The 19,652-nt window shown below is 42.0% G+C and overlaps 2 long non-coding RNA genes across 2 annotated transcripts; both read left to right on the top strand.

The window, feature by feature from the left end:
• The first annotated feature begins 244 nt into the window (after window positions 1-244).
• Window positions 245-2,429, top strand: LOC139181102 (uncharacterized). The gene is made up of 3 exons (XR_011565216.1): window positions 245-351; window positions 828-1,251; window positions 1,555-2,429. It is a non-coding gene; the product is annotated as an uncharacterized lncRNA (long non-coding RNA).
• Window positions 2,430-2,633: 204 nt separating this feature from the next.
• LOC139181103 (uncharacterized) lies at window positions 2,634-8,274 on the top strand. The gene is made up of 4 exons (XR_011565217.1): window positions 2,634-3,663; window positions 4,830-4,940; window positions 6,175-6,330; window positions 8,072-8,274. It is a non-coding gene; the product is annotated as an uncharacterized lncRNA (long non-coding RNA).
• Window positions 8,275-19,652: the final 11,378 nt, after the last annotated feature.

The raw sequence follows: 19,652 nt of genomic DNA, 5'->3' as shown, positions 1-19,652 counted from the left end.
GATGTGTATTGTGATTTCTCACTCACTCTAAAGGTCAAGTGTCCAGAGTCACTTGAGCATCTCCTAAAACAATCCCCGTGATTAAAATGACAAAATGCCATGAAAGCTCAGCCCTGCCAAGCAGGATATTGAAGATGACTTCAACGACCAAGGTCTTAAGGAGGAACAACCATTGGTTCATGACGTGTCAAGCCAACATAACGATCCTATAAAAAGTGTCACAATTCGCATCCTCTCCAACCACCGGGACACCCTCAGCCTCGACAGAAGAAGGACCACAAGAGAAAAAGATGAAGGTTCTCTTCCTGACTCTTCTCCTTGGTCTGATTTGTTCCACCCAAGAAGAGGAAGGTGAGCAAAGTCTCTCAGAGGTACCAGGGATGGTCTGATCCGGGAGGAGGTCTTGTGGGTGTGTGTGTGTGTCCCTTTTGTGGTTTCGTTATGTGGCTCCATCAGAAACTTGCATCCCTCCAACTGATCATTGCTCCATTTACTGGCTCTAGGCGTGTTCCACTTGGTCTCTGCATCATCTCTACTGTGTATTAATTGACTCTTAAGCATTTTTCCTGCTCTTCTAACATGGAAAGAGGATCAGTCAAACAGCTGTTGGAGCTCTTGCATTTGACATCAGAGCTCAAACTCTCTCAGAAATGTCTTAATTCCTTCTTTCACTCTGACTTCAGTTTTACATTCTTCTATGAATCCTGCTTTGTTCAGTCAAGTTAGACAACATGGGCTGCTTTGCATGAGCGATGCTCATGAAGGATGATGCTTGATGAAAGAAAAAGACAAGCACTAGAATTTCTAAGGGGAATTTTTGCTCTCAGTTTTCAGGAAAATGGAGAGTTGTTGTACATTGCATCCAGTAATTCAGTGATCAAGAATGTCCGATTGGGGTTTCCCCTTGTTAAACTTGAAACTGACGATAAAAAGGGCACAACAAAGATCGAGGTTTGTGTTGAGTAAATAAAAATCACCCAGAAGGAAAGCAGCTGTAAACCCCAAGCCCGAGGGAGAGTGTGTCTCCCCCGTCTGCAGGGAGCTGTCTGTGTGATGCTGAGAGCATGACCCCTGAGCTGTGGGGCTGACCAGGGTCTCTGAGCTGGGAGGCGGCAGTTCCTCTGTGAGCCCCTGGGGCAAGTCCTGGAATCTTTCGTCACGACTGAGTTTACTGAAGACTCACAGCCCCAAGGACCACTCAGGGAATGTCCACTACACTACAGATGCTTTACTAAGAACATGCAACCTCGGGTATGTATATGGAGGAATAGAAACACAAAGAAAAAAAGCCAGTAATATTTCTCCTTGGAGTGATTGGTTTATAGACATATAAATATAGAGATATATACAATATATATGCATGTACTGTTACTATACTTAGGGTCAATTACAACCACACGTACTGATACAGGCTTACAACCACACGTACTGATACAGGCTCACACACACACACACACACCCCTTATCCTAGGAAACATACCTGTTTGTTTTCACTAAAATTTTAAAGATTATCTATTATCTTACTCTTTGCTGATGTTTTCTCTTGTTTTCCAGGTTTTGAGCTCTATGTTTGAATTTTCATGTGGCTGCTCTTTCAGAAACCAGCTTTACTAAAGTGTGCATGCATGCTGAGTCACTCAGTCGTTGTCCGACTCTGTGCAAACCCTCTGTACCATAGCCCCCCAAGCTCCTGTGTCCACGGGATCCTCCAGGCAAGAATACTGGAGTGGGTTGCTATGCCCTCCTCCAGCGGATCTTTCCGAACCAGGGATGGAACACGTGTCTCTTATGTCTCCTGCTTTGGTAGGTGGGTTCTTTACCACTAGCACCAGCTGGGAAGCCCCTTACTGATGTGTATTTATGTGTAATTATATGCAGGTTTGTGGAGGGCATAGTTCAAAGTGTTTTGACAGGTGCACACCCTCTTCACGACCTCCACAGTGCAGATACAAAATTCCTCCAACTCTGCCAAAAATCTCTTTTTTCTCGCCATTAATGTCTCCTCCTTGAGCCACAGATAACAATGGATCTGCTTATTCTCTCCCCTTCTAGAACCTCAGGCAGCAAGATTATGCACCTTGCATCATTTTCCCCCCGGCTTAAACACTCAGCAGAATGTTTACAATTTTATCTCAGTGTCTGCATATATAGGGAGTCCCATTTCTCAAGCCAAGTGAAAGGATGTTATTTGCACATATAAAATTGTGTCTATTTTTCATGTAATAGAAAGTGGTTTTGTTCCTACTTTCTAGATGTTTTGAGTAACTTCAATTTATTAGTAACAGTGAACACAATTCACTGTGGATATTGTTTTCAAAGGTGTCTGTTTGATAATTAATCTAATTGTTTTTGTTGGGTTGTTTCGATTTTAATATTGGGTTCATGTGCATCCTTCCTATGTACCAAATACACCCTTTTTCACACATGGATTATATGAAGTCAGTCAAAGCCTTTTTTTCTTATACCGTTGACAACATATGCAGGCATGCGTGTTAAGTCGCTTCATTTGTGTCCGACTCTTTGCGACCCCATGGATTGTAGCCTGCCAGGCTCTCTGTCTATGGGATTCTCCAGGCAAGAATACTGGAGTGGATAGCCATCTCCTTGGAGTGTAGCCCACCAGGCTCCTCTGTCCATGGGATTCTCCAGGCAAGAGTACCGGAGTGAATAGCCATCTCCTTCTCCAGGGAATGTTCCTGACCCAGGATCAAACTTGGGTCTCCTGTATCGAGGGGGATTCTTTACCCTCTGACCCACTGCAGAAGCCCTGACAATATATACCATCTTATATTACGTAGACACAACTTCCTTATGGCATACAAGCATATTATGTGTACTTGTGTGTTTGCTTGTGTGTGTGTGTGTGTGTGTCAATGTGTGTACACCCACACATGTGTAAGCCTCTATATGGTGCTGTGATGGAAGAAAAGTGTGTGTTCTGAAAAAACGAAACATTTCTTTCTATAACTTTTTGTGAATTTTTCCCATCATATTCTCTAATGAACATTGTCAGGGTTTTGGGAACCCCAATATCTGTCATGATGGCGACACGTCTGTTTCCAGGAAGTATATATATTTTTTAAAAGGTGTATTCTTTCATTTCTTCCTGTAACTCTAGATTTCTCCATGTTCATTTGGCTTTAAACATGACTTGCTTTGTCTTTGCCATTAATTTTGGAACTACTGCTCAGATTTAATACGTAGACGGGCCATCCTTGTCGCTTGATAGTTACTTGGTCATCAGTTCAGTTCAGTCGTTCAGTCGTGTCTGACTCTTTGCGACCCCATGAATCGCAGCGCGCCACGCCTCCCTGTCCATCACCAACTCCCGGAGTTCACTCAGATTCACGTCCATCGAGTCAGTGATGCCATCTCATCCTCTGTCGTCCCCTTCTCCTCCTGCCCCCCAATCCCTCCCAGCATCAGAGTTTTTTCCTAGTGAATGTATTTCTTCTCTTTCAAAGGTCACATTTCTCACAGGCACTAAGGTGACACCTCACACTTCATCCTTGGGGACAATCAAAGAAAATCCTAGTTATAGCTCATATTTTCATTACTTGGATCAATCACCATGAATATTTATTGTTTTAAGGTTGAATGGAAACTGAGAAAAAATGCATTTCTGGGGAAGAAAGAAACATGACAACATTTATGTTGTTTATTGTAAGTATGAGAGTTTCACAGGTCAGAGTATGTTTGGGTGGAAATCTTGGCCCAATGTCCTTCTATAACCCACACACCTGAATTCTACTCCTACTAACAATCAGAGGGGTGAGCAGGCTCCAGTCCCTAAGGTTTCCAAGCACTCACTTTGTCATGAGACAAGGGTACAAACACACGGCTTGGAGGTCTCCTGCCAACTGTGAGTGTTACTCAATGAACATAACCATGTGTATACCTGTATTTCACATCGTACTCATACAACTTACAACATCCTCATGAACTCATGTCTCAAGGGTCTACCTTGAGTCTGCACATCAGTGTCCTTTACATTTTAAAATTTTACTTATTTTTAGTGGAAGGATAATTGCCTACAGTATTGAGTTGGTCTCTGCCAAACATCAACATGAATACCTTTTAAAAACAACCTTATAACATCTTAATTCATCGAAGGTATGGTGGATGAACTTGAACCCAAGGAAATAACCTTGAGTTCAACCGTAAAGGCAGCTTCCATTCAAAGCTGCGAGGATGCTGGCTAAGATTTATATTCCTAAATTCTTTATAACGGCCCTACACGACCTTCGTAAATTTACATGGCCTCAGGAGTACATATTTGACTACAATTTAAGAGTATTAGGTCAACTGTATGAAAGAAAAGTGAAAGTGAAGGTGCTCAGTCGTGTCCGACTCTTTGCGACCCCATGGACTCTAGCCTACCAGGCTCCTCCATCCATGGGATTTCCCAGGCAAGAGTACTGGAGTGGGCTGCCATTTCCTTCTCCAGGGGATCTTCCCGATCCAGGGATCGAACCTGGGTGTCCTGCATTGCAGACAGATGCTTTTACCGTCTGAGCCACCAGGGAAGCCCAATTGTATGAAAAGGTGGGATTAAAAGTCTGGCCTGCTTCTTGCCTGGAGAATCCCAGGGACGGGGGAGCCTGGTGGGCTGCCGTCTGTGGGGTGGCACAGAGTCGGACACGACTGAAGCGACGTAGCAGCAGCAGCTGCTTCCCTTGCTATCATGAAAACTATAGTACTCGTCTCACCCATGCAGCGAGGCACAGATCAGCACATGATGCACATTGCCAATATTCTCAATCTGCGACCATAAATCTAACTGATAATAAAGCAGAGATGTATATTTGTATCTTTTCTCTCTCTCACAGTTTTCAGTACAAATGAACTCAGAATCTGTTGTGCTTCTGACAACGCTCTGGTGCTGTGGGTTGTCAACCAGTTTGCATTCGGCGGGGAGACATGATGTGTCGGAATACTGGGTATGTATATCCTCATATTCACGTCAACATGGTCATGTAACATTTCCATTGTCAGGACTTTTATCCATAAAATAAGGATATGGTGACAGTATCAATTATGCAGTCTCCAGGACCTTGGACTTTATGTGCACTGAGTTAAATCCCAGAACGTAATCTCCCAAGAAAGATGAGCCTGTAGCGGTGGAAGTATCAGATCATCAGTCAGTTCAGTTCAGTTCGGTTGCTCAGTTGTTTCTGACTCTTTGCAACCCCATGAACCGCAGCACGCCAGGCCTCCCTGTCCATCACCAGCTCCTGGAGTCCACCCAAACCCATATGCATTGAGTCGGTGATGCCACCCAGCCATCTCATCCTCTGTCGTCCCCTTCTCCTCCTGCCTTCAATCTTTCCCAGCATCAGGGTCTTTTCAAATGAGTCAGCTCTTCACATCAGGTGGCTAAAGTATTGGAATTTCAGCTTCAACATCAGTCCTTCCAATGATCATCACATGTTTCTAAAAAAATTTCCACCTATTGACATTTAAGCGGGAACAAATTGAGTTTTACTAGAAATAGCTTTTACTTTTAAAATATTTTTAAATAGAGGAAATTACAATATTTTGTTGGTTTCTATTGTTTTTGTTTTAAAACACTTCAATTAACTTCAAGCCATGGCTGTGATGTGGCTACTCTCAATGTCCTCAGTTTATACCAGTTTCCCAACACACTCTAAGCGTTGAAACAGAAACTTGTACAATAAATCGTTGTCTTGTTCAATTTTTCAAGTATTTTGTTCTTATAAACACTGACATCACCCCACATAGCGACACAGAAGCATTGAGAGGTGTGAACACCATTGGAACAACACACATCAATTTTGGGCAGAATGTTGGTTATTTAAAGAATACATCATCTTCAGTTACCATGTGCGAGTGATAACGTGTGTCAGGGGAGAATGCTGTTTCCTCCTTATTTAGATCCACAACAAGACAGGAATGGAGGTACAAATACTAGGAAGTTGGGAAAGAAGCAAGTTGGTTTCCCACTGTGATGCATGGAGCCCCAAATTCATGGAGTTCCTGAGAGTCTTTGCTGCTGATGATGTTGGGGGGCTGTCTATGTACAGAGTTGGGCAGGGCTTAATTCTTAAGACAGACAGCAGACACTGGAGTCATGAGAAATAGTAACTGTTTGAGGCTTAATTTAGAACAAGGGAAGATCTGACTTGCACACTCAACTTTTTGTTCTGTTTTCAGAAACATTTCTCTGGGTTCTAAGGGGCAAAATTCTGCTTTCTGTGTGGTGCTTTCCAGTGAAAGTGAATATTGAAGAGGAATCCTTGGCGATATTCAATGAACTGATAGACAAGAAAAAGATTGAAGAGAAAAATATCATCAATTTCATCGAAAGCGGTAACGGAATCATACTTTTTCCTAAATAGATCATTCCCCTGATCTGTAAATATACTCTCAAGAAACAAATCAATTTGCTTAAAATTTCTTTCTCCATAAAAACTCTTTTATATAATTCATTACTTAAAAAAAATGGTCTTGGAAATAGTGGGGAATGGTAATAGTCAGCAGATATTTTTTTCCTGTCCTTTTGATCTTCCCCCAGAGGACTGTCCTCCCTGTACCCAAGGGACTTCAACAACCTCAGAGTAAGTCTGTTTCTGATAACATTCTATTGAATAAATTAATAAGGACACATGGTGATTTCACACCTGCCAAATACTGTAGGTAATGATTATTTGATGCAATAACTTACATTCTATCACTGGAGAATTTTGTCTGTTAAATTAGGTACTTTCTCTTCTCTGGAGCCATATTACATTGCAAAAAGGTTGGTTGATTCATGCTGACAACCTTTGGTGAGAAAGCTTTATCCTGCAGGAATCTTACAGACCTGACTCATCAGAGAGAAGCAGGAATCCCCACAAGTTGGTGGAAGCTAATTAGTGTCCCCGTCAGTCCTCATGGTTGTCCAGGCAGGTCTCTTCTCCTCCAGGAGAACTGGGATTAAGAAGAGCTCACACTTTTTGTAAAACCAGTGTTTAATGTCATATGGTGCTGACAAAAGCAGTAAAGGCCCTTCTGGCCACACTGTGTGAAACGTGCATTTGGTTTATATCCTTCCTCATGAGAAGATTTTCTTAAAGTGGGATCTTTAAAATTTCTCAACTAAGACAGCCTCAGAAAATGACACTGATCTAGGGTAACGTGTGGCTTTTAGTTTTCTGTTGGGGAAAAAAAAATAGAACACAAGAAAAGCAGAAGAAAACGCTGGCTTCCAGGTGACTGTGATAAGGAAGATATAGTGCATATATTTAATGGAATATTGCTCAGCCATAAAAAAGCATGAAATCATTCCATTCACTGCAACGTGGATGGACCTAAGGGTTGTCATACTGAGTGAGGTCAGAAAGAGAAAGACAAATATCATATGGTATCACTTATACGTGGAACCTAAAATAAGTCATGAAACATTTTATTTACAACAGAGAAAAAGACACACAGATACAGAAAACAAACTTACAGTTGCCTAGCGAGAGGATGTTGGGAAGAGAAGGATTGGGAGTTTGGAGTTAGCAGATACAAACTATTATATACAGAATGGACAGACAACTAGGTCATCCTGTATAGCACAGAAAACTATGTACAATACTCTGCTAATAACCTAAATGGGAAAAGAATATGAAAGAGACAGATATTAATATCTGTTCATATAAACTAATCAGGTTGCTGTAGCCCTGAAGGTAATACAAAGTTGATAATGAACTGTGCTCCAGTAGAAAATTAAAAATTAAAAGTTAACTCTTGAAGACCCCCAAAACAAAATTCGTGCAATTCCAGGCACGTGGTCCAGTCACAGAGCCTGAACATGCACTCTGAAATCATAGCTCCTAGAATCCACCCCCTAGTAGGAAAGGTCACCCCATATGTACATCCTGGGGAAAATTCCACAGGGACCCCCACCTACATCAGAGATGTGGAGTGTTGAGGTCCACCAGGATTCTGACACTGGATCAGCTACCAGCTCCTAACAGCTCCAACATCTAAAGACCAGGGACAGCCTACTGCCTGAGGCTCACCCCTGGCAGTCATCACACAGTCGACTCTACTAAACCTTTGCTTCTGTTTTGTTCACCTACAGAAAGAGTCCCTGAGACCAGACACATCCTCATCTCCATGGAATCAAGACCAACAACACGAAGACCACTTTCCTGGTTCCTGAGTAACAGGATCCTTCTCTCCTGACACTCACACTCCCTCTCCCATCTCACCTCTCCTGGTCACTAATCACGTGCTGCTTGGTGGTGTTTGATTTCTGAGGGTTTAAATAATAAATTGGTTGAATATACAGCTGAGTCGCCCGTGTGTGGACCAAAAGCCCCCATTTTACAACACAGAAATATGCACATTAAATTTAATTATAGGGAAACAGATGCCTATAATAGGATCGGAGTTCCATCAGAAACAGTTCTGGGAAAAAGTAAAAGGAGATGCTCTAGAGGTGTCCGGGGTGCGGGGGCGGGAAGGAGATAAAGGACTAAGCCATCCTGTGACAGGGTGGTGGACTCTCTTACTGTCATGGGAGGGGGCAGGCTGGTCAAGAGCAACGTCTCTCGAAAGCATCTCATTCATTACAGGGAAAGAACTGGGGTTCCCCTCTCTGAGCTTCATAGAGAATGTAACACGCCAAGGGCCACGACAGGAAAGGTGCTTGTTCTGACAGCACCTGGACTTCTGCAATTGAACTGAAGGCCTGATTTTACTTAAGGACTGGATCACTAGCAATCAGAGGTGGCTGGGATCTGAGCCCAGGTGAATTCATAGTAACAGGAAGTCAGGGCGGGGCTGGCAGGAACAAGGTGATTGACAGCTCAGTCAGGAAGTTGTAACTGCTCACAGCATCTAAAGAGGATCTTCCAGGCTCTTGTGCTTCAGAAAGCAGCCGATGGTAGTGCTTCCCAGGAGAGGCCATTCCCACTGTCCTGGGGAGAACACAGGGACCAGCTCCCCAGAGTGCTCAAGATGTTTACGATCTGAAACATCAACCATCCTCAAGATACAGAACGTTCCAAGGGTTTGGGCAAATCAAGCAGATTTGGTCCAGGAGCTGGGAAAGCAATACTAGACCTCAGTAATATTTAACAGAATAAAGGTTTTAGTTCCTATATAAACATGACCTCCAAGTGGGCTGCTGCTGCTGCTGCTAAGTCACTTCAGTCGTGTCCGACTCTGTGCGACCCCATAGACGGCAGCCCACCAGGCTCCCCGGTCCCTGGGATTCTCCAGGCAAGAACACTGGAGTGGGTTGCCATTTCCTTCTCCAGTGCATGAAAGGGAAAAGTGAAAGTGAAGTCGCTCAGTCATGTCCGACTCTTAGCGACCCCATGGACTGCAGCCCACCAGGCTCCTCCACCCATGGGATTTTCTAGGCAAGAGTACTGGAGTGGGGTGCCATTGCCTTCTACAGTGGGCTACAGCTGGCCAACGTCAAAGGCACCAATAATGAATGTTTCCATGGGTTAGTTGGTAGTTACAGAGGTCAAGGGCAATATTTAAGTTCTCCCACTTGTATAGCAGAGTGTATACAGTTGGACTTTGGACTCTGGTCTTCACAGGTGGTCTGGAGATGCTGGACTGATGATTGGATGCAAAAATAGGCATCTGAACACTAATTAAGACGCGTCATCTCTTAAGCAATATTGAACAGAAGTCCTGGCATAAATATGTCAAAAATTTGACATACACATATATGGATTTATGTATATGTATATACACATAATATACATATATATGTGTGACTTGTGTATTTGTGATGCCAATATTAATATGGAAAAACCAAATCATCACATCAAATACAACGGATACAATCATGAGGAAACTATAAGCAGATTTATATTACCGGAAATAATACTTCTGATGAAATGCACACATTACTTGGAAGATGTGTTACTAATTCTGACATAGACAAAAAAAAAAAAAAAAACAAACCTTTTACTGTCTTTAATCCACTAAAGAAATTGAGTTGAATGTTTGATAAATTTTCAGGGCTAGAAGATTTAATTAAAAATTTTCTAAGAAGAAATACCAGTAAACTGATAGAAAGTCACCCACAGACACATGATCGTGACTTCATATTAAAGTATTTTCATTTCTAGTTTCATCCTCAATCTTCTAGACAGAATTAAAGATTTCCAACAGGGTTCATTAAATTCTATATACCCAGAGAAAACATTAATTCCAAAATGTACATGTACTGCGATATACGGCAGCAGTATTTCCAATAGACAGGACATGGAAGCAACATGAATGTCCCCCAGCAGAGGAATAGATAAAGATACACTTGTTGTTTTTGTTAATTCACTAGCTTGTGTCTGACTCTTTGCCACCCCATGGACTATACCTCTCCAGGCTTCTCTATTCATGGGATTTCCCAGGCAAGAATCCTGGACAAACACAATGGAATACAAGCAGCCATGTGCAGAGATGCGGACGGGCCTACAGAGTGTCATAGAGTGTGACGTATGTCCGAAAGCGAAAACCAAATACAGTATATAACTTATGTGTGTGGAATCTATTAACAGAAAAGGGGTACAGATGAGCCTAGTTCCCGGGCAGAAGCAGAGACACAGGCAGAGAGCACAAACATATGGTCAGCAAGGGGGAGACGGGGGTTGAGAAGATACGGGAGACTGGGACTCATGTATGTAAACACCACTGATACTCTGAATAAAGGAGGGAACTAAAGAGACCCTGCAGTCAGCACAGGGAGCTCCACGCAGTGCTCTATGGCGATCGGAATGGGAAGGAATTCCAGACTAGAGGGGATATGTGAGCATGCATAGTTGATTCACCTTGCTGTAAGGCAGAACTCACACAACAGTGTAAAACAGATACACGCCAGCACAAACTTTACACTTCTACGTACACATGCATGCTGTCTCATAAACAGACCAACATACTAGCTTACGGAAGACCAGTCTTTGTTTTACACATACATGAGAATTAACGTGAAGGGAATTACACTCTTGTTCAAGGAATAGTATTTGTAGAGACTGTGTTAATTCATCAGTTCAGTTCAGTCGCTCCATTGTGTTCGACTCTGCGACCCCATGGACTGCAGCAGTCTAGGCATGGCTGTCCATCAGCATCGCCTGGAGCTTGCTCAAACTCATGTCCATCAAGTCAGTGACACCATCCAACTATCTCATCCTCTGCCACCCTCTTCTTCTGCCCTCAATCTTTCCCAGCATCAGGGTCTTTTCAAATGAGTCAGCTCTTCACATCAGGTGGCCAAAGTACTGAAGTTTCAGCTTCAACATCAGTCCTTCCAATGAACACCCAGGACTGATCTCCTTTAGGATGGACTGGTTGGATCTCTTTGCAGTCTAAGGGACTCTCAAGAGTCTTCTCCAACACCACAGTTCAAAAGCATCAATTCTTCGGTGCTCAGCCTTTTTCACAGTCCAACTCTCGCATCCATGCATGACCACAGGAAAAACCATAGGCTTGACTAGACGGACCTTTGTTGGAAGAGTAATGTCTCTGCTTTTGAATATGCTATCTAGGTTGGTCATAGCTTTTCTTCCAAGGAGTAAGCATCTTTTAATTTCATGATTCCAGTCATCATCTGCAGTGATTGTGGAGCCCAAAATAATGTCTGTCACTGTTTCCATTGTTTCCCCATCTATTTGCCATTAAGTGATGGGACCAGATACCATGATCTTAGTTTCTGAATGTTGAGCTTTAAGCCAATTTTTTCACTCTTCTCTTTCACTTTCATCAAGAGGCTCTTTAGTTCTTCTTAGCTTTCTGCCATAAGGGTGGTGCCATCAGCATATCTGAGGTTATTGATATCTCTCCCGGCAATCTTGATTCCAGCTTGTGCTTCATCCAGCCCAGCATTTCGCTTGATGTACTCTGCACATAAGTTAAACAAGCAGGGTGACAATATACAGCATTTAGGTACTCGTTTCCCAATTTGGAACCAGTCTATTGTTCCATGTCCCGTTCTAATGGTTGCTCCTTGCCCTGCATACAGATGTCTCAGGAGGCAGGTAGGGTGGTCTGGTATTCCCATCTCTTGAAGAATTTTGTAGTGACCCACAAAGTCAAAGGCTTTGGTGTAGTCAAAAAAGCAGATGTGTTAACTCATAGAGATCTAATTTATGAATCCAGTGTTTTATATTTTCCATTCTGTGTCGTAGCTACTATTATATTTATTTCTAAATGTTTTAATACCATAATTAAACAACCAGTTAATGGATTTTGTACGTATCAATTGTTTCATAACTGCCTTAAATGTAATGCCTTATGAAAGTGAATGCACGTCTAAGGACTTCTTTGCTGATTCACTGGTTAGAACTTTGCCTTCTAATCTCTGATTTTCTAGCTATGATCTCACATGCCTTGTGGCCACAAAACCATAAATAAAACAGAAGCGTTATGGTAACAAATTCAATCACAAATCTAAAACAGTCTACTTCAGAAAAAAAATCTATTAAAAAACAGTGAATGCATTTGTAGAATTTTGATCATGTAACCAACCAAGGCCACTATTCAAAACACATTAGGATTTATATTCTTAAGTCAAATATTGTATTCTTCTCACAGATTCAGACTTAACCCAGTGTTCCAACTATTCACAGAGCATCATGCAAAACCTTCTCTAGGGAATATTCCCTCAATGTAAAAAAGGAACCTTACACATTCTAACTTTCCACCTTTCTCTGATCTCATCCTACAACTTCTAAAGAGTGATTGTTTTGGCAATTATTTATTAGCTTGTATTAATATGTATCTGAATCCTTTCACAGGAAGACTGTTCTCTGGATGACGTACTGAGTCTCTGCTTCCTGCTGAATTCTGAGGCTTAGGCTCTTGTTGGCACTAACTCTGTATTTACTGAATTCAGGCCAAAGTGTGCACATGAAGAATTTTACAGAGCACACGTTCTTTATGATGTACATTAAGGCAGAAGTTTAGTGGACATTGTATGGAACTTATTTTCTAGTATTCTACTGTCAGATAAAGGAGAGATCAAGACACGCTGCAGAGAAGGGAGCTTTTCTCTCCTGCGGTGCACACATCTTGAGAAGCACTAGTCTGGAGTTTTCCATTGTTGATGCTGTGTTTGGTTTCCAACATGACATCATCTAACACTCACCAATTATTAGTGTGGCATGGAGAGGTGGAAAAATCCAATTCTCATTTGATAGTGAAACGGTTTGATCAAGGACTATGTCCAGGTGCTGACGGAGTGAAATACCTGGAAAGGAATTAGGTGTCCAGCCTTCACTAAAGCTATATCAAGCGGTGAAAAGAAAACAGACACTGACCCATAAAAAGCAGTCCTGGAACATAGAAGCAAAGCTGCCCAGTGGTGAAACACAATGGAGCCTTTCTCCATGGGAACTGCCTTCTCTGACATTTCTAGGAAATGTCCTTCTGTCCACATCAACCTGCAAACCTAAAAGTTTCCACAACTGTTAGGAGGGTCATGGACATTTCAGACAAATGGGACACCCTTGGGAACTATGAGAAATGTACGATGTAGGTCCGTTGAGGGAAATGGGTATCTCTGGTGGCCAAGGTCAAAAGTTACCTTGCAGTGTTTGGATAGGAGTTGTGCAATCTAAGAAATAAAAACAAGGATCACAGAGAAAAGAGAAAAGTAAGAGGCAATCAATCTTCTAGGAAAGAGAGGCTTCATAGTCACAGAAGCCTGGACAAACTAGAGAAAGAAACACCAGGAGACACACCAAGCATGGATTGGCATTATTTTGGAGGAGGGGTTACTAGAGTACTGTTTGAGTAAGAGACAATTCTGTTTATTTGCCAGTTTGTTACCTACGTTTTGGGCACTATTGATGAACGGAGAATTTAGAATAAAGGCCCCATGACTTCCTTCAGTTAGAAATAACAGAACTGTCCCAGGAATACAGGAGTGGGGGATGTGTCTACTGCACAGCTTATCCCGTTTTGGATCTCAGGATAGAAAGGAAAATGAATCTTCCTGACCTGAAATGTTGGATGTGGACTGCAATTTGTCACTCACTCTAAAGGTCAAATGTCCAGATTCACTTAGGCATCTCCTAAAACAATCCTCATCATTAAATGACAAAATGTCATAAAAGTTCATCCCTGCAAAGCAGGATATTGAAGATGACTTCTGGATCACATTTTTCTTAAAAGGTCCAAGCACTGGCTCATGTCGAGTCACACCAACATAAGGATACTATAAAAAGTGTCACAATTCTCATCCTCTCCAACCACTGGGACACCCTCAGCCTCGACAGGAGAAAGACCACAGGAGACACAAGATGAAGGTTCTGTTCCTGACGCTTCTCCTTGGTCTGGTTTGTGCCGCCCAAGAAGAGGAAGCTGAGCCAAGTGCCTCAGAGGTACCAGGGATGGTCTGACCTGGGAGGAGGTCTTTGTGTGTCTGTGTCCCTTTTGTGGTTTTGCTATGTGGATTCATAAGCTGAGTCATCTACCCCCAGCAATGCATTACTCCAGTTACTGTCTCTATTCCTGTTGTGTTTGGTGTCTGTATCATCTCTAGTGTATTCATTGACTCAAGTGCATTTTTCCTGCTCTTGTAACACAGAATGGGGATCAGCCAAACAGGGTTGCATCGGAGTTGTTTCATTTGACATCTGAGCTCAAGCTATCTCGGAAATGTCTCAGTTCTCTCTTATCCCGTGACTTCAGTTTTACATTATTTTATAAATCCTGCTCTGCTCAGTCAAGTTAGATAATGAATTGTACAAGGGATGGGAAGCTCACGAGGCATGGTGCTTGATGAAATAAAAAGATTAGGACAAATATTACAAAGGGAATTTTGCCGTAGCTTTCAGGAGAATGGAGAACCGTGTACTTTGGATCCACTAACACAGAGAAGACCGAGGAGCCTGCAGTCTGTGTTCTAGAGACGACCATGGAGAAGGGGCCAACCAAGCTTTGTGTCATTAAAGTTGTGTTTAACGATGACGAGGGCAGAGTAGAAATCTACCTTTGTGTTGAGTAACTAAAAATCACCCAGAAGGAAAATCTATCAACCCCTATCTGAAGGACGGTGTGTCTTCCCCGTCTGCAGGGAGCTCTCTGGATGATGTTGAGTGCGTGATCCCCTGAGCTGTGGGGCTGAGCAGGGTCTCTGAGCTGTGAGTCTCCAGGGAATGTCCTGGAGTCTTTGCTTATTGGGGGGGGGGGGCGGTCCCAGAAGCTCCACTGGCATCAACTCATTAAAGGAAAGAGGGGCAGGCCAGAGGGAAGAGTCTCCTGTCCTGGAACCCGCAGTCCCCACCAGGGGCTTGAGCCCTTCCTGCGGAATCTGTAACAGATAGTTCCCACTGGGCACAGAAGCCAAGGGCGGGGGTGATCACACAGTGAGCTCTGCCCTCGGGGCTTCTTCACAGGAGGTTTCATCACCACTGAGTTTACTAAACACTCACAGCCCCAACGACCACTCAGGGAATGTCCACGACACGGCAGAGGGTTTACTAAGAACGTGCAAACTCAGGGATGTATATGGAGGAATAAAAACACTAAGAAAAAACATGAGTAAGTGGTGTCTGCTTGCAAAGGCTGGTTGATAAATATATAAATATTTTTATATTATCTATTGTATATGTATATATTTGATAGCATACTTACAATCAAATAACAACCACACATACATGGACTCACAAACCCTGTCATACGTATCCTATCCCAGGATACTTTTGATCCATTGTCCTTAATTTTTTAACAATACCATATTATCTTCCTCCCTGCTGTTTTAACAATTTTTGTGCTTGATGTTTGAATTTTGAGTACACGCAAATGTATTCATGTGTAATTATATGCACCTTTATGGAGGGCATAATTTAATGTGCTTTGAGAGGTGCACACCATTTTCACAACCTAGACAGTCCAGATCTCAAATTCTTCCATGTCTTTCAAAAATCTGTCCTATAAGCATATCACGTGTGTGTTTGTATCAATATATGTGCATACATACATGTGTCTTTCAGTGTTTAATCCTCTTATGATGTTGTGATGGAAAAAGTTAGTGTTTTGGTAAAATTAAAAATTTCCTTCTCTAATTTTTGATGATTTTTTTTCTATCATATAATCTAACAAGTCATTGATGAGGTTTTGAGAACCGCCACAGTCTGTCGTGATGGCTTCACCTCTCGATTTCTGGGAAGTATTTGTTAGAAAGCTGTATTGTTTTTATTTTTTCTAAATTGTCGATTTCTCAGTTGATTTGGCTTTCAGCAGGACTTACCTTGTATTTGCACTTTTAAATGTATTTTACCTTTGCAACTACTGCTCAGATTTAATGTGTAGACAAGCCCTGCTTGTCAGTTGATAGTGACTTGACCTTAGAAAGGGCTTCCCTGGTGGCTCAGAGGTTAAAGCATCTGCCTCTAATGCGGGAGACCTGGATTCAATCCCTGGGTTGGGAAGATCCCCTGGAGAAGGAAATGGCAACCCACTCCAGTATTCTTGCCTGGAGAATCCCATGGATGGAGGAGCCTGGTGGGCTACAGTCCACGGGGTCGCAAAGAGTCGGACACGAGTGATGAACTTAGAAAACATCAGCTTGTTCACAACCCCTAAGGTGACACCTAAGACTTAATCTTTGGGTGAAACAAAGAAAATCCTAATTGCATGTCACAGTTTTTCCATTATTTTAGTCAATGCCCTTGAATATGTTTTTTAAGGTGCAATGGAAAATGGGAAAAAGTAAAAATCACGGGAAAAAAGGAAGACAATAACACTTATGTTTTTGAGTGTAAGTATGAGGGTTCCACCGAAGAGAGTATGTTTGGGTGGAAATCTTGGCACAGCTTCCTTCAGTAACCCCACTCACATGAATTCTACTCCTACGAACAATCAGAGGGGTGAGCGGGCTCCAGTCCCTGAGATTTCCAAGCAGTTTACTTTGTCATGAGACAAGGGTTCAAACACGGGGCTTGAATGTCTCCTCCCGATGGTGAGTGTTACTCAGTGAAACAGAGGGGCCTGGTGAGCTACAGTCCACTGGTGTGGCAAAGAGTCAGAATGACTGGGCGAGTAAACATGTACACAGTCAACGAGAGTAACATTTGTCGACCTGTATTTCATACAGTTCTTATAGGTAATTTACAACAGCCGTACGAACCGATGTCTCAAGGCTGTGTCCTGAGTTTGCACAGCAGTGCATTCACTTCTTAAAAACAATCTTCAAATATCTTATTCTATCCGAGGTACGGTGGATGAACTTGCACGCAAGGAAATCATCTAATGGTCAACCTCTAAAACAGTTTGTGTTCAAAGTCATGGGGATGTTGGCTAGGATTTACAGCTCTATCTTCTTTACAACGACCCTGAAAAACATCCATAATTTTACATGGCCTAAGGGGTAATAATGTAACTATTATTTAAGTGTATCTGGTCAACTTTCTGAGAAGATGGAAATAAAGCTATCTTGCCTGCTCTCCTTGCTGTCATAACATGTAGCACTCACCCCACCCATGGAGTGAGACAGTGATCAGTACAGAATGTACCCACTCGAACACCCTCATTTTCCAAAAGAAAGCTACCTGACAATGAATTAAGGCAGGGTTGTATATACGTATCTTTTCTCTCTCACACAGATAAGGGTACAAAAAACTGAAAGTTGCTTATTTGTCTGACACTGTTTTGATATTATGTGTTTTCAACGTGGATGAACTAAGTGTGGAGATACCATGCGCTGTTCTGATATTATGTGTTTTCAACGTGGATGAACAAAGCCTGGAGATACCATGCGCTGTAATATTGGCTGGTATGTATGATCCCCTCGTAGTCACATCAACATCGTGAGGAAACGGTTCCACCGTCAATACTTTATCCGTGAAAGAAGGATGTGGCACCAATATCCATTCTGCAGTCTACAGGACCTAGGTCTTTATGTTCAGTGAGTTAAGAACCCTGGAACAAAATCCACCAAGAAAGAGGAGTTCATAGGGGTGGGGAGGTCAGAACCTCAGACATTTCTAAATAATTCCTACATGTCGACATTAAAAAAAATAAAAAATAGCATTTTATTAGAAATACTTTTTTCTTACCTTTTTAGTTTTCATTGAAGGAAAATTGCAATACTGTGCTGGTTTCTGCTTTTTTTTCCCCCCTTTTTAAATACATCAGGTCATTTCAAGCGGTAGCTATAAGGAGTCTAATCTCGATTTCACCATCTTATACCAGTGTCCCAATGCACTCTAAGCTTTGGAGCAGAAACTTTAAAAATAGCTCTTTATTCTGTTCAAGCTTTCAAATGCATTGTTCCTAGAAACAGTGATATCTGCGCAAATACTCACACAGATCACTGAGAGGTTTGAGTACCATTGAAACAACATGTGTCTATTGTAGGAAAGCTACTAGTTAGAATGGTGGGTTAATTAGAGTATAGATCATCTCGCATTATTCTGTCTGACATGCCGAGAGTGTATCTGTCAGGGGAGAACCCTGTTTCCTATGTTTTTGGGTCAGAACAAGATCTGAGTGGCAGGTACAGATTCTAAGAAGTTGGTCAAGGAGCAGGTTGGTTCCATACATTGATGGGAGGCTCCCCAAATTCATGGAGCTCCTCTGAGTCTTTGGGGTTCTCCTGCTGATGCTGGAGGGGGGAAGGTCTAGTTTGAGAGCTGGATGGGATTGATTCTTAAGACAGAAGGCAGATATCTGAGTCATGGGAAATGGTAACTTTTGAGTGTTAGTTTATACCAAGTGAATATCTGACTTGGACACTCAACTTTCTGTTCTGTATTCAGAAATTTCTCTGGGTTGTAATGAGCTAAATTCTGCATCCTGTGTGTTTTTTCCAGTTAAATAAAGTAAGTGTAAACCAGGAAGTCATGGACATATTCAATAAGCTGATAAGCGAGAAAGGTATTAAAGAAGAAAATGTTGTGAATTTCATTGAAAGCGGTTAGTATGCTTTTCTTAAATATATCTTGCACCCAATACAGAAACATATTACCAGAAAAAAATTAATTTACTTAAATTTTTTTTCTGCATAAATAATCTTTTATGTAATCTTTTACTTAAAGGAAAAAAAAAAAACTTTGGAAATCCTGGGGAATAGTAGTAATTGATGGATTTTTTTCTTCCTGCTCTTTTTATCTTCCCCCAGAGGACTGTCCTCCCTGTGGACTGCTAGAGACCAAAATGACTTCAGTTGTAAGTGAAAAGGGTCTGTGATTATTGTTATTTCATTAAATAAACCAATAAGGACACATGGGAATTTCATGACTGCCAAATTCTGTACATAACAATTTTTTAGGTCCAATACCGTACATTCTGTCACTAGAGAAGTTTTTCTGTTTTACTAGGTAATTTCTCTTTTCTTGAGCCACATTAAATTGCAAACTAGTTGGTTGATTAATGCTGAGCAGCTTTGCTGAGAAAGCCTTATCCTGCAGGAATCTCGCAGACCAGAGTCATCAGAGAGAAGCAGGAAAAGCCACATATTGGTGGAAACCAATTAGTGTTCTCGTCGTCCTGACCTCATGGCCGTCACTTCCCTTCTCCGGGAGAACCGGGACTAAAGTGAGCTCAGGTTTCCTTCAAGAGCAGTGTTTAATCTCACACGATTCTGCCAGAACCTAAGCGCCGTCCAAGTACACTATCAGAAGCATGCATTTGAATTATATTCCCGTTTAGAAGGTGATTTTCTTAACGTGAGATCTTTAAATGTTCTAAACTAAGACAGC

Source organism: Bos indicus, chromosome X (assembly GCF_029378745.1).
Source record: "Bos indicus isolate NIAB-ARS_2022 breed Sahiwal x Tharparkar chromosome X, NIAB-ARS_B.indTharparkar_mat_pri_1.0, whole genome shotgun sequence".
Lineage (NCBI taxonomy): Eukaryota > Metazoa > Chordata > Mammalia > Artiodactyla > Bovidae > Bos > Bos indicus.
This window is presented reverse-complemented; position numbering and strand designations above follow the sequence as displayed.